Source organism: Triticum urartu, chromosome 3A (genome assembly GCF_056163025.1).
Source record: "Triticum urartu cultivar PI428250 chromosome 3A, HENAU_Tu73, whole genome shotgun sequence".
Lineage (NCBI taxonomy): Eukaryota > Viridiplantae > Streptophyta > Magnoliopsida > Poales > Poaceae > Triticum > Triticum urartu.
In genome coordinates, this window is record NC_141875.1 from 729,843,283 (window position 1) to 729,856,583 (window position 13,301).

The 13,301-nt window shown below is 46.8% G+C and overlaps 1 long non-coding RNA gene and 1 pseudogene across 1 annotated transcript; one reads left to right on the forward strand and one right to left on the reverse strand.

Annotated features, from left to right (window-relative positions):
* Positions 1-237: 237 nt before the first annotated feature.
* LOC147982315 (uncharacterized) lies at positions 238-1,068 on the reverse strand. The gene is made up of 2 exons (XR_015600029.1): positions 819-1,068; positions 238-683 (listed from the first exon to the last, which is right to left on the reverse strand). It is a non-coding gene; the product is annotated as an uncharacterized LOC147982315 (long non-coding RNA).
* Positions 1,069-9,997: 8,929 nt separating this feature from the next.
* Positions 9,998-11,907, forward strand: LOC147982316 (uncharacterized; annotated as a pseudogene).
* Positions 11,908-13,301: the final 1,394 nt, after the last annotated feature.

The window sequence follows — 13,301 nt, forward strand, 5'->3', positions numbered from 1 at the left end:
AATAATTTGTGTCTTAGTTTGCCATTTACACCTTGCGAAGAGGAACCAGAGCAAAAGGTAGGGGAACTATTGACACAAAAGAACGTTCTTGGCAGAGTAAACTGAACCATGGAAATGATTCGTATCACGGTCCTCGTATGGATCACACGAGTGGACGAATACTTTGAGTTTAACAAGCCAGGAACTACATGCCTAATTTAGCTCAGGAACCTCGGGATCCTTTTTGACAACTTATCATACGACAAAAAGTTTGCAGAGATAAATTCTACAACCTGAATTACAGTACTTATTTCTTTCAAGCTCACGTGAATAACAGGAGTTCCGCAAGGCGCAGCGGTTAACATAACTGCACTTCAGGACATAACATTATAAGAAATCAAATGGCTGGCTGCAACATACTTATTTCTTTCAAGCTCACGTGACATACGTAGAGGGTCAGCCAGCAAGGAGTGTAGCGGCCGTAAGAAGCAGGATGGCGAGGAGCAGTGACAAACGGCTCGGTGCTGCGGCTGCAGAGCGCGATGGTGGCGACAGTGGTGGCGGCAGCAGTGGCGATGGAGGCGGCAGCAGTGGCGACGGAGGCGGAAACGGCTGATGGTCGATTGGCGTTGGTGTGGTCGGCAGCCCGTGCTCCGGACGGTCAAGATGAGGAGATGGCGGAGACGGACTCCGGGCAGCCTCAGCTGCAGCGCAGATTAATTAGTTGTAGTTCGCACAAGAAAATATGGTCGGCGTAGAATAAAATAGATGCAGCATGCATATATACCGAAATCGAATAGCTTGGCCGGGCGGTACTTACGCAGTGGAGTATTACTTACCTACACAAGGCGCACCATACACGATTGGGACACATGTGCGCGGCTCCGTGACTAGTCCTGGAAGCTGCTGGGTCTGGGTCTGGGTGGTGATCAGCCCAAGCAGTAGCAGGAGGAGAAGAACAGAGAGGCGCCTCTGCTGCTGCATCGCTAGCTGTTGAGGTTTTGGAGGTAGAAGTAGCTAGAACCTCTTCTCAGGCAAGACTATATATATATGCATGTCGTTGTTGCGGAAGTGACTGAAGGATGGAGATTGATCGAACTAAGATCGAGTTGATCGATTCGTGTGTGGTGTGTGGTGTGTGATGCGTCCAGCATGCGTGTACCATGGAGTCAAACAAGCGATGTCATACATAACCCGTAGTACCGCCGCACCAGCTATACACGCTGGTTGTTGAGCTACCCTCCTTTGCTGCTGCGAACATTATTTGATGCCGATTTTGTGGGACATCTTTTCCTATCAGTTACAACAGAATCTGTGGGACACTAGGTAGTACAGCCTATATCATTTCACGTGGTAGTACTTGTTTTTATACTGTCTGCAAGCCAGGAGGAAGTTAGAGAGAACGGACGGACGTGCAATCATCTTTTGGGTGGCCGCTGTTCGTCGAATCGTCGTGGCAACGTGGGAGGGAAGGCAACGGGAGCAGGGCAAGGGAGAAAATAAATAAACGGACGGACTGCATTTTTGTCCTAATTTGATGTTCTAGATGTTATATATTTCTATATACTACAAAAAATGCAGGACATTGATTATTTTGAAGCGGAGTTAGTACTAAGAGCATCTACAACCACGGGTAGTACCTTATTTGAGTTATCAAACGCCCGCGTACGAGTCCCGGTGTGTCCACGGACAGTGACCAGACGAACCCCATATTGCAACTCTAACAATCATAGTATGCATTTTTATATTAGCATTTTCGTACAAAACCATGTAAAAGGCTCCTTGTCGGACTCCAACTCGACGCAGAACCCATCGATTTCCGCCCTGCAACGGTGGAGGGTAAGGCGGTTGCCCTCCACCTGGGCCTCGGACTTGAAGGAGTCGAGGATGGCCTGCTGCTCCGTCGCCTCCTCCGCCTGGGCCAGCTCGAACTCCGCCATGGAGTTGCCCATGTCGGAGCCCCCAGGCGCTAGATTTGCCGCCATCACCTCCTCCGGCTCCTCCTTCTCTGTGCCCTCCTCCTCCGGTTCTGCCTTCTTCGCGTCCATGGCAGCATCCTCCTACTCCTTCGACGGCTGCGGTGAATCCGGAAGCAGGCCAGCAGCGATCCAAGCATCGCGCCTGGCCCGGATCTCCTCCGATAGCTGCAGCCGCCGCTTCGGTGTCAACATAGCATAGGTGGTGATTCTTTGCCAGGCCACGGCTAGCAGCCGACAATGAGCAGAAGGATGATGGAGACATGGAGGGGACGGAGAGGGAAGAAATGGGGACGGACGGGCTGATGGTGTCCTGGACGAAGGGGTGCCAACCTATACGGCCCATAGTCCATCCGCCAGGCTTATGGCCTTACGATCACTAAAAGGATGGACTATTGAAGCTACAGACCCGGTGTGGTCTAGATGGCATATTGACATCCGACCATATGTGTAAACCTAGGTACTCTCGTGCATATATAAGCCGAGGGGTTTAGTCTTTAGAGGCATGATCACCAGCCTTAGGGTTTAGAACACAATCATCCGATCTCGAGGTAGATTATCTTGTACTCTATACTCCCTCACATTAATACAATGAAAGCGGGACATAGGGTTTATCTCTTTAAGAGGGCCTGAACCTGGATAAACATTGTCTCCCTTTTTTCCAGCTACCATTGTTCCTAAACCTACAGCTCAAGATAGCCTACCCGAGATCCGCCGGTTGTAGCACCGACATTGGTGGCCCATACAGGTCATGCTATGTGGTCAAAAAGGATGAATGGCTCGTCTCCAGATTAATAGTGACATTAGCTGCAGCAAAATCTTCATCCCAGGCCAACTGTTCCCGTTCGTTAGCATGGTCCTTCACGCCGATCCTGCCGGACACCTCGGCCGGGTCGAGTACTTCGCTCCAAATTTGCTCATCAGATTTGGAAGCTTTAAATACACTGCCGATTCTCACGCGATCTTGCCCTTTTTGGCTGAACGCGAGATCGGTTGGGGCATTCCACCGACACCGCGACTTTAACCACGGACTCGACCTCGAATCCGGACCAAGGATCAGGTCACGCTCCGGAACTAGCATCGAGTTCAGATCGAAACACATCAGTATCAGACCAGGCCCATGCCCTGGCTAATCCTCGCTCTGAAGTCGTGTCACCCTCTTCCTTGAGCATAGTGCAAGTTAGCCCCACCTACTGCCAAGAGATGGGCCCAATATACCTCTCGCTTTCGAGCAAGATGCTAGACCAAATCCAGAATATCGGGATTCCGGGGTCAGTCCTCAGTTTATGATCTGATCAGATGTAAATCCGATCATAGGGAAATTTATGTCCCGCCTACCACACACTTAGTGACTATAGTCGAACATTTAACCAACGTACTGGACTATGCCTCCAAGGAGGCAACTGACATCGATGAAGATGTTAATCATTCATCCGGCGCTGCTCCATCCAACACAGGCAACTGGATGGGAACCTCTACCTACGAAGTCTACATGGTGGATACCCCCAAGGACGACAAGGAGGAGAAGAAAAAGGATCCCCCAAACACCGACGGAAGCACTCTATATGCACCGGTAAAGGGGACGCAAGCTACAACGACAACGATAATGTCACCTTTGGTAATAACACCACCCCGGGCGGCGCCGAGGGCCAAGGCAAATGCGATAATGTCACACCCGGTCAAATCGACGGCACCGCATGGACGGAGGGCCACGACGATCCAGAGGACAGTAACCACATGCCAGAATCGGAAGATGATGTAAGCCTTGGATCCAAGGGGTTCGAAGTTCCCAAGAACCTCCTTGAGTTGGAAAAATTTCTACGATGGCTCGCTAGCATCGCCCGAAGTATTAAAGGGCGCGAGACACTTAGCCAACCAGGGCACACTCAATGATAAGTGGGTGGAGGTCCTTGCAGCCGAACAAGACCTCGAGCAAAGACGCATAGATCCAATCAAATTCTACACGCGATGTCGTCTGCTTCCATCATTAGATGATGAAGTTGACGGCAATCTACCCTATAAGCATGACCGCCCCGACAGCCCGACTGCCCTCCCAAAGGGCGGGATATACCAAAGGATGGGCTTCGAGACCCCCCTGCAATACCTCGCCATGAAGGCAGAGATCCGATCCCATCTTCTCTATTGTATGATCTGCGGGAAAAACTAACCGCACAACCTGCTCCATCATGATCCATATATTGATCCAGAGACCGCATGCCTGCTGGACAGACCGGGTATCAAGCATGGATTGAAAAGCACGACGGGGCTCGGGACGACACATGTGTTTGGACAGCAACAGATGTCCGGGAAACGATAGCTCGGGCCAGAGGAGCTGCATACCTGATGTGCTTTACAGATGAGGTCATGCATCATCATTTCCCAGAATGATTTACACCCATCAACATCAAACAATACGATGGAACCACTGACCCGGTGGTGTAGATGCAGGATTCCATCGCCACATCCATATGGCTCGAGGATATGATCTCCAAGCCATTAAATATCTACCGTTGAAGCTTAAAGAACCAGCGAGGCACTGGCTCAATAGCTTGCCCGAGAACTTTATCGGCAGCTGGGAGGAGCTTGATCATGCCTTCCGAGTTAACTTCCAGGGCAGCTATTTTCGGCCACCCGATGCCGATGACCTGGGTCACATCATCCAGCAACCCAGCGAAGCTACTCAAAAGTTTTGGAATCAATTTTTGACCAGGAAGAATCAAATCGTTGATTGTTATGACGCAGAAGTGCTTGCCGCTTTATGGCGCAACATTCGTGATGAATGGCTGGCGCGATAACTCGGACAAGACAAGCCAGAGACAATGGCGGTTGGGGAGGATAGCTGGATGGCTCGCAGTACCAGCCACGGCAGCGACCACGGTACCTAGGAAGTATGCTATGGAAGCGGGAATCCTCGATGTAATAAAAACAATAAGCATCGCCATAAAGGCAATGACACTGACACCGATGAGGCGATTGTAAATGCGGGTTTAGCAATCAACGAAGAAGCCAGAAGAAGAAGCCCTACATTGGACAAGATCCTCAACAAGCCTTGCCAAATCCACGACAATTCGGACAAACCTGCTAATCACTCAAACCGGAATTGATAGGTCATAAAGCAGGCCGGCAGATTGCAGTCGACAACCTGAGAAGGAGCCAGCCTCGTAGTGAGAACGAGGATGAAACCCCTAGGCCAAGCAATGGAGGCCAAAAGAAATTTCCTCCTAGTGAAGGATGTGAACTTGATTTATGTCACCCACATCCCTAAAAGGGAGAGAAAGCGTATGCTACACGACGTTTTTACGCACTAGATCCCGTAACGTCGAAGTACAATCCATGGTGGGCTTTCCCGATCACTTTCGACGGGATAGACCAAACAACCAGCATCCGTCATGGAGGAACTGTGGCATTGGTACTTGATCCCATAGTGGATAATTTCCATTTAACACGAGTCCTTATGGACGACGGCAGCCGTATCAACCTGAGTTACGCTGACAAGGTCAGAGAGATGGCATTGATCCATCAATGATTAAACCCAGTAGCACCACTTTTAAGGGTATCATACCAGGTGTTGAGGCAAAATTCTCCGGGACCATAACCCTGGAAGTAGTCTTCGCCTCGCACGAGAACTTCTCAAGTGAGGACTTGATCTTCAACATCGTTCCTTTCCATAGTGGCTATCACGCACTCCTCGAGCGAACTGCTTTCGCTCATTTCAAAACTATCCCACATTACGCTATCTAAAGCTAAAGATGTCGGGACCCAGCGTCGTTATAACAACCAATTGCAACACCGAATGCTCCCTCCGTACGGAGGAGCAAACTTCAGGTTTTGCAGCCGAAGCGCAGGCTGCCCATGAGGCGTCAAGGCCCTTCAAGGCAACAAGCACACGGAGCTCCTTCAAGCGCTTCCGAGGTGTTGTTTCGCCTCCACGCAATGAAGCAGCAACCTTAACTAGGGTACGCGCCCCACGGCTCTCCCTACCTAACCGAGGACTATGTGCCTCGGCTACATAACTTTGCTCTCAAAATAGCATGGAAGGTTGTGGAGCACTATTATAAATGTACACCGTTGGGTTCAACCAAACAGTGTCAAACTACACCCTCGTGGTTTCAAGGGCACTAATAAAGGCCCACCAGAGTTTTATAATAAACACAATATTAAGCTGATATACTGCCGCTACTTGGCATGATCTCTTCAAATCATCCGCCACTCAAATGCATCACAAAGCATAGCAACGGCGTCGTAGCAGGTGACGCAGATGGACCCTAGAGTTCATAACATGAAGGCGCAAACGTGCAGCAGGGCCAAGACAGGATGTTAAACACAACATATGCTCTGTGTAAACCTTCCCTTGTATCTTTAATACTTTTTTTGGTAGCCCAAATTGCTCGGCTTAACCCTATCAACAATCTAACAAAATACCTACATGGTTGGTTTCCATTTTATGTGTGATTCCCATTTTTTCTCTCTTAATGTGCGCCGAAGTCAAACCTTTCACGATACAGATGTTACATACTATTAAAAGTCAGCGGCTTTAGACAGGGGCAATGATTCGAATCATACCCACTTACCTGCAATGCATGGTACTCATATAAAATTCCTTGGCCATTCATTCTCGGATATTGCTTTATATCATTCTGTTTCGTATTGTGTCTTTGGTCAATAGTTTGTTTGCCTGGCTCCTGTGCTTACTTCTTACGTTTCCGAGTGTTTGGCTAAGGGTAAAGGGATCACCACTACGATTGCACCTCCGGCTTAACTAGTCAAGTGTCTTAGTGGAGAAAGCCAAAAGCTGACTGTCACAATAAGCGTAAACTGGTCGGCGAACCGATGACTATGCCAAACTTTCAATCTATAGAGGTTACTCCAAGTTAAACGATGGGCCTTTTGTAACATTTGTCCAAGTGTTAATGGCTTGATCTCGGCAAATGCTGAACACTGACCATAGTCGGGGGGTTAATAACTAGCCTCCCCACTTAAAGCTCGTATGACTAAGTGAAAGTTATAAAGCCTTAAAATCCGATTGCCTGGTTTCCACTAACACAACTGCCTCCGGGCACCGATATGTTGGCTAAGGGTTGCCTTGTTACTACGGAAGCACCCTGCATAGCATCTACAAAGAGGCGGAAGTCGACGATTGGCCACTTTCTAGTTTTAAATGGTCGCAACAGACTCAAAACAATATAATAAACATAAAGGATTCATTCATATCGAAATGATATTTGTTATTATACATAATACACCTCGGGATACCGAGGGAGGTCTACTCAATGCCAGCAACAAGCTCGGGTCTACTCAAGGCCATCAAGGATGTTATCCTTATGACACTTGACCTCAGATATATGGGCCCCTTAAGACACATCGACAAGGTATTGCTTGGGTACACACCTCTTGCCTTTGAGGCCACCCTTCGCCATATCCTCGACTTTGATCCCTAGGTAATGTGTCTTTACAGACACATACGCCAGCCGAGCACCCTCTGGAGCTGTTGCACCAATTTGAAAAAGCTACTTTGTAACAGCTCGGTAGGCCATAGGGTGAGGCAGACGTCCTCCATGGCAATCCTGGCGATGCGATGCACCTCCATTAACTGCTTCATCTGGTCACCGAGGAGTGGAGGATGCGACGGCGCTTGAAATTGTGCCCAGAACACCTTCTGTTCAGCACAATCCTCGCGCCCGTCGAAGTATCAGCACGCATAGGCTGCACTCCTCGACATGTCTGCAAAGGCACCTGGCACATGCCAGATTTGCGTCAGCTTGACGAAGCAGCCATCACCGAAGATGCACTGGAATAAAAATGGCTTACCGGCAGCTATCGCCGACACTTGCCGAAGTTGCTCCTGGTCTGACATTGCTTGGACCATGGCTTCTTTGCACGCTAGCTCGAGCCTTTTGAGCTCGGTTGCATCCTTCTCTTTAACAGCCTGAAGGACGTCGCACTCCGCGTACAGGCCCTTCATGTCCTGCTCAACCTCTAACAACCGAGCTTAGTCCTTCCTCTGAGCATTTTGCTCTTCGGCAAGCTCGGCGCTGTTCTTCTCCGCAGCAGCCCTTTGCTACTTGGCCTCGTCTTGAGCCTTCTTAAGCCTGGCGCGGAGGACCTCCATCTCGCTCGCGGCAGCTGAAAACAACAATCAACACAAATATATTAGTAATGGAGTTGTTTTAAAGAACGAATAAAACTATGGCGCTAGTTTTAAGGGATATTTAAATTAGTGCCCTGGTTCCTTAATTGTGCTCACTTTTCCCCATGCTCCAAACATTTGCTCACTTTTCCCCTCTTCCTTAGCTGAAACTCTCACAAATGCTCATAGCGGGTGTTTGCCATCTTGACCGTCCATTGACCGTTAATTGCTGACGAGTGGGGCCGAGTCTTCGTCTGACTGTTGCTTGCTGACGGGTGGGACCGCAAGGAGACACATATTGGGCAGCTTGTCTGAATCTGAAACAGATCTAGACAGGCCGCACTGCACAGCGCCGCCCCGCCCTCTCCACCGGCGTCTTGCCACGTCCACCGCAGTTGTTTCCTCCACCCTATGCCCTCGTCCGTTCGTCGGCGACGCTGGGTCTCCGCCAGATATAGCCCACCCCCATCTGGGATTACATAGCGATGTTGAGTGAGGACGCCCGGAATGCAGTCGATCGTGGAGAGGATTGGGTCGAATCCGCGGGAGATAATTCATGGATTAAACCTGGGTAAGCATTGTTTCCTCTCAAATTGACGTTCTAAGTCGTATTGTAGGCCGTATTTGACTTCTGTTTGCTTGAATCGTTCGAATTTGTGCTCGATTTTACCCAGCTAACTAAAGCCTTTGTTTCCTTCCCCAACAAAATAGGATCGATCCCGCGCTGGCTTTCCGGCTGGCGATTAGAATGAAAACTAGTGTGCTGCGTGGTACTAAACCGCATTTGATTTCATCATTTTTCTATCCCAAAGTGGTAGAAACCAGCATATCTTTCAAAGATTTGCGAGCTGAGCTCCGAAACACCTATCCCTGGAGTGATGCCGATGCTGTTGAACTGAATTACTGCAGTAGTGACGAGCAAAGATTTCTCCCACTAACTTGCAACGATCATATGGCGTTGCTTTTTGCTGGGATTGCTGGCTGCCGATTCGGTAAACTCCAAATCGATGTGCTTCAGCCATGCGCAGAACGGGCGAAGGGGAAGGGAGTTCAGACATCATCTGTCTGTGCTAATAGCCAGCACCCCGGCACTCCTTGTAGATCGACACCAAGTAAAGCAAGTGGTTCAGGGAGTCACAACATGCCTGCTGCCAATTCTAGTTCCGATTCAGCTGCTGCTTCTCGTGTACCTTCTGCAGTTGGTGTAGAAGAAGATGCAGAACCTGATGAGGCAGTGCCTACAAATGATGATGAAGACGAGATGATGTTTCCTGAACTGGTCGATGTAGCCAGTCAGCAAGTAGTGGATGACGAATATATGGAGGAGCCCATCAGCCAAGCTAGGTTTGATGACACTGACGATGAAGAGAAGGTGGAGAACGTGGACAACTTAATCGAGGATGAATATGATGGTGATGACATGCCAACAATTGAGTGGAACAGGGAAAAACCTGAGCTTAGTGTAGGTACCATTTTCCAATCAATGGTGGACTGTCCGAATGCAGTGACAACATGTTGCATTATATCTGAAAACACCTATAAGATTAAAAGGAGTGATCCAGCAAGGTTCACAGTTTTTTGTCCATATCCTAGGTGTAGGTGGAAGTTGCATGCATCTCGTATGAGAAAGAGCAAATATATTCAGGTAATCCAAGTTCAGTTAGTAATTTAGTTTCAGATCGTTGAGTAAGGTTTCTTAACTGTTCTTTACCCTTTTATTTTGCTTCAGATAAAGACAAACCCACACAAGCACACCTGTCCACCTGGAGGGGGAGGGGGGGAGGCCAAAACCAAGCTAGCAAAAACTAGGTGGGTGGCAGATGCTATATTGGATTGGCCGAGATAAGAACCTGGACTTGGTCCAACAGCACTCCATGGGAAGCTTTTTGAGAAGTACAAGATAGAAATTCTTTACATGAGAATTTTCAATGCTAGGGAAAAGGCTCTTGACAGAATTAATGGTCAATGGAATGACAATTTTCAGCTGCTTTACACTTTCAAAGCTGAAGTGGAGATGGCAAGTCCAGGGAGTGTTGTAGAGATTGACAAGCATACAGTTCCATTCAAAATAAAAGGGAAGTCATTTCAGAAGGAGTGCTTCAGAAGGGCTTTTGTTTATTTCAAGGCTTGCTGGCAGGGGTTTCTAGATGGTTGCAGGCCCTATTTGGCTGTAGATGCTACACATTTGACTGGAAGATGGAGAGGACAGCTAGTAGCAGCTTCTGCAGTTGATGGACACAACTGGCTATTCCCAGTTGCATTTGGTGTGGTGGAGGCAGAGTCTGAGGAAAGTTGGGTCTGGTTTCTGCAGTAGTTGCGCAACATTATAGGCACACCCCCAGGTTTAGCTATACACACAGATGCTTGCAAGGGTTTAGAGAGTGCAGTGGAAATTGTATTCCCTGGAGTGGAGCACAGGGAATGTATGCGACACCTAGCGCATAATTTCAAAAAGAAGTTCAAAGGTAAAGTTTATGATGAGAACTTATGGCCAGCATCATACACATGCGGGAAAGGAAGCATGAACACCATTTGAGAGTGTTGTATGCTCAAAATCCTCTTGTGAAGGAGTACATGGATGCACATCATGGCAAGGTGTGGTCAAGAAGCAAATTCAACGAAATCTGCAAAGTAGATTATGTGACCAGTAACCTTGCAGAATGCTTCAATTCAAAGTTCAAGTCAGTGAAAGGGCTCTTGTTGTGGCAAGCATTTGACAAGATGAGGCAAATGATCATGATAAAGATGGCTCTTCGCAAAAGAATTGCAGAAACACAATATGTTGGTCATCAAATGCTCCCATCACCGATTAAGGCATTGCACTTGAAGGCAAGAGGACTGAAGATGAAATGCATTCGATCTGGTACATATGAGGGAGAGGTTACCTATACTGACACTAAAAATAGGATATTGAGGTATCATGTGAACCTAAGTACTAGAGAATGTACTTGTAGGCAATGGCAGATCCGTGGGAAGCCATGCATACATGCCCTACATCTGATGACCGTTATCGGTGGTACAGATGGTGAAGTTGATCAATATTGCTCTGAGTATTTCTCTGTTGCCAAATTTATGGCTGCTTATGCTGACAATGTGCCTGCACTATTGGGGAAAGATCAATGGAACATAGTAGATCCAGGGTTCAAACTCCACGCTCCTGTCATTACTAGACCACCAGGAAGACCAAGGAACCAGAGGATTAGAGCAGGTGAGGAGGGTCGTCTACCAAAGAAGCGTGCTTGCAAAAAATGTGGAGTTCTGGGGCATATTGCTAGGCTTTGTACCAATGCAGTGGATTCATCATTTGGAGAGGAGGAAAGATGGACAGCAGCCAATGCTGAGGAGAATGCAGCAGCAATGGAGACTGAAGATGCAGTGGAGAATGCAACAGCAAATGAAGCATCTTGGTATGTGTTTGCACCCTTTGTAGAATGCAGCTACCCTTTTGTTTGCATTTGTTCTCTTTTTTTCCTATGGCTTATAATTTTATTTACCAGCTCTAGGGAGAAAAGGCCGAGAGATGAAGAAGCGGAAGATTTTGAAACCATGGCCTTTGATGGTTTTGAATCTATAAGAGAGGAAGAGGAGGGCGCAATTTTTCCAATTGTGCCTTTAAAGATTACTGAACCCATAGATGACCGTCAAATGGTCGTCAAGTGCTCGGTGAGTGCAACTACTCCATCAGCACCTCCATGAGAAAAACCCCAAGTAAAGCCCAAGATCAAAAGGAACAAGAGTCTGAAAGAAAAGAGCATCTCAACTAGGGAAACCAGGAGCAAGACGGTGAAGCCAGCTGCAAACACAAGGAGCAAGTCGAAAATTTGAATTAAGTTGTTGGGAAATGTTTGTGTTTTCAATTTGAGGGCGAGTGGATCGCTTAAAACATGGTAGATTTGTATTAAGATGTTGGCATCTTAAAACTTGGTAGATTTGAGCTACTGTGAAAACCTATCAGTTGTAATGATGTTGCTTCTACTTTGGTTTCTTATTTGAGTCAGAATTCAAATTTCCATCAAAATTTGAATTTAAATCAATATTTGAATTTGGGCCAAAATTTGGATTCGAGTCAAAGTTGAAGTTGAACATTGGAGGTTCATTGCATTGTGCGGTGTATTTGATCGAGCATTTGAAGTCCAATATTCGTAGGTGAACAGTCCGAATGAGAAATGTGCTAGAAACGAGCTCGAAAACTAGGGTAAACAGCCCTATTTGAAATCAAGTTTTTTTTGACCTTGCCTAAATGAGGCATATTTTTTTTATTAACACTTGTTCCATATATATAGGGTAAAAACGAAGTCTCACTATTTATTGATTAATATTCATATTACTACATTTTTTTGAAAAAAATACGCTTTTAATTCAAAACCGTCAAATAACACGTTTTAGATATGAAAATGAAAAAGTAAGTTCAGATCCTTCTTACTCACTCCAAAATGAAGCTATGGAGATTTTTCTGATTTTTTAATTATTTTGATTTTTTTTCAAACCCTAAACCCTCTCTCCCTATTCTACGAACTCTGAAAATGTTCATAGGTGATAGCTCATTTGTGTGAAGACTTTTTTCATTGAAATGACCTACACCAAGTTTATATTTTTTTCTCATAACCTTGTCACATATGACGGCTATGTGCGCAAGAATTACAACATTTTGATTTTTTTTGAATTTTTTAAAAACATTTGAACTTGATTTCGACAGATCACTTCAAAAAATGATTTTTCAAAAAAACGCCCCTATACCGAGTTTATATTTTTTTATGGTAACTAGGTCTCATAAACGGACGAACTACGTTTGTTTTATATTTTTGCGATTTTTTCTAATTTAGTTATGGCCATTTGAAATCTGGTCAAACCCTAATAACCCCGTTGACTCGCTCATAACCCCGCATAAATGCTCCAAACCCTAGCGTCGAACGTGCGCCGTCGGATCCTACCAAGCGCCAAACACCACCCGTCAGATGTGAGGCAGGCATGCGCGATCCGCGTGATGCATCCTGATTGGCTACTGCACTGTCCTTCTCGGGTTTTTTACGATCTGCCCCACTTTACATATGAAATTGTATTTTTCGCACATGACCACCACATGTCAGTGTTAAGAGTTGGTTCAAATATTGAAACTGCAAAATACAATGTGGCAAATCATCAATATGGCTTCCCTTTCTCCTCTTCTCCATCTGACAGACAAAGGCATCGAGCAGATCGAGCAATTCCTCTGTTTCTTT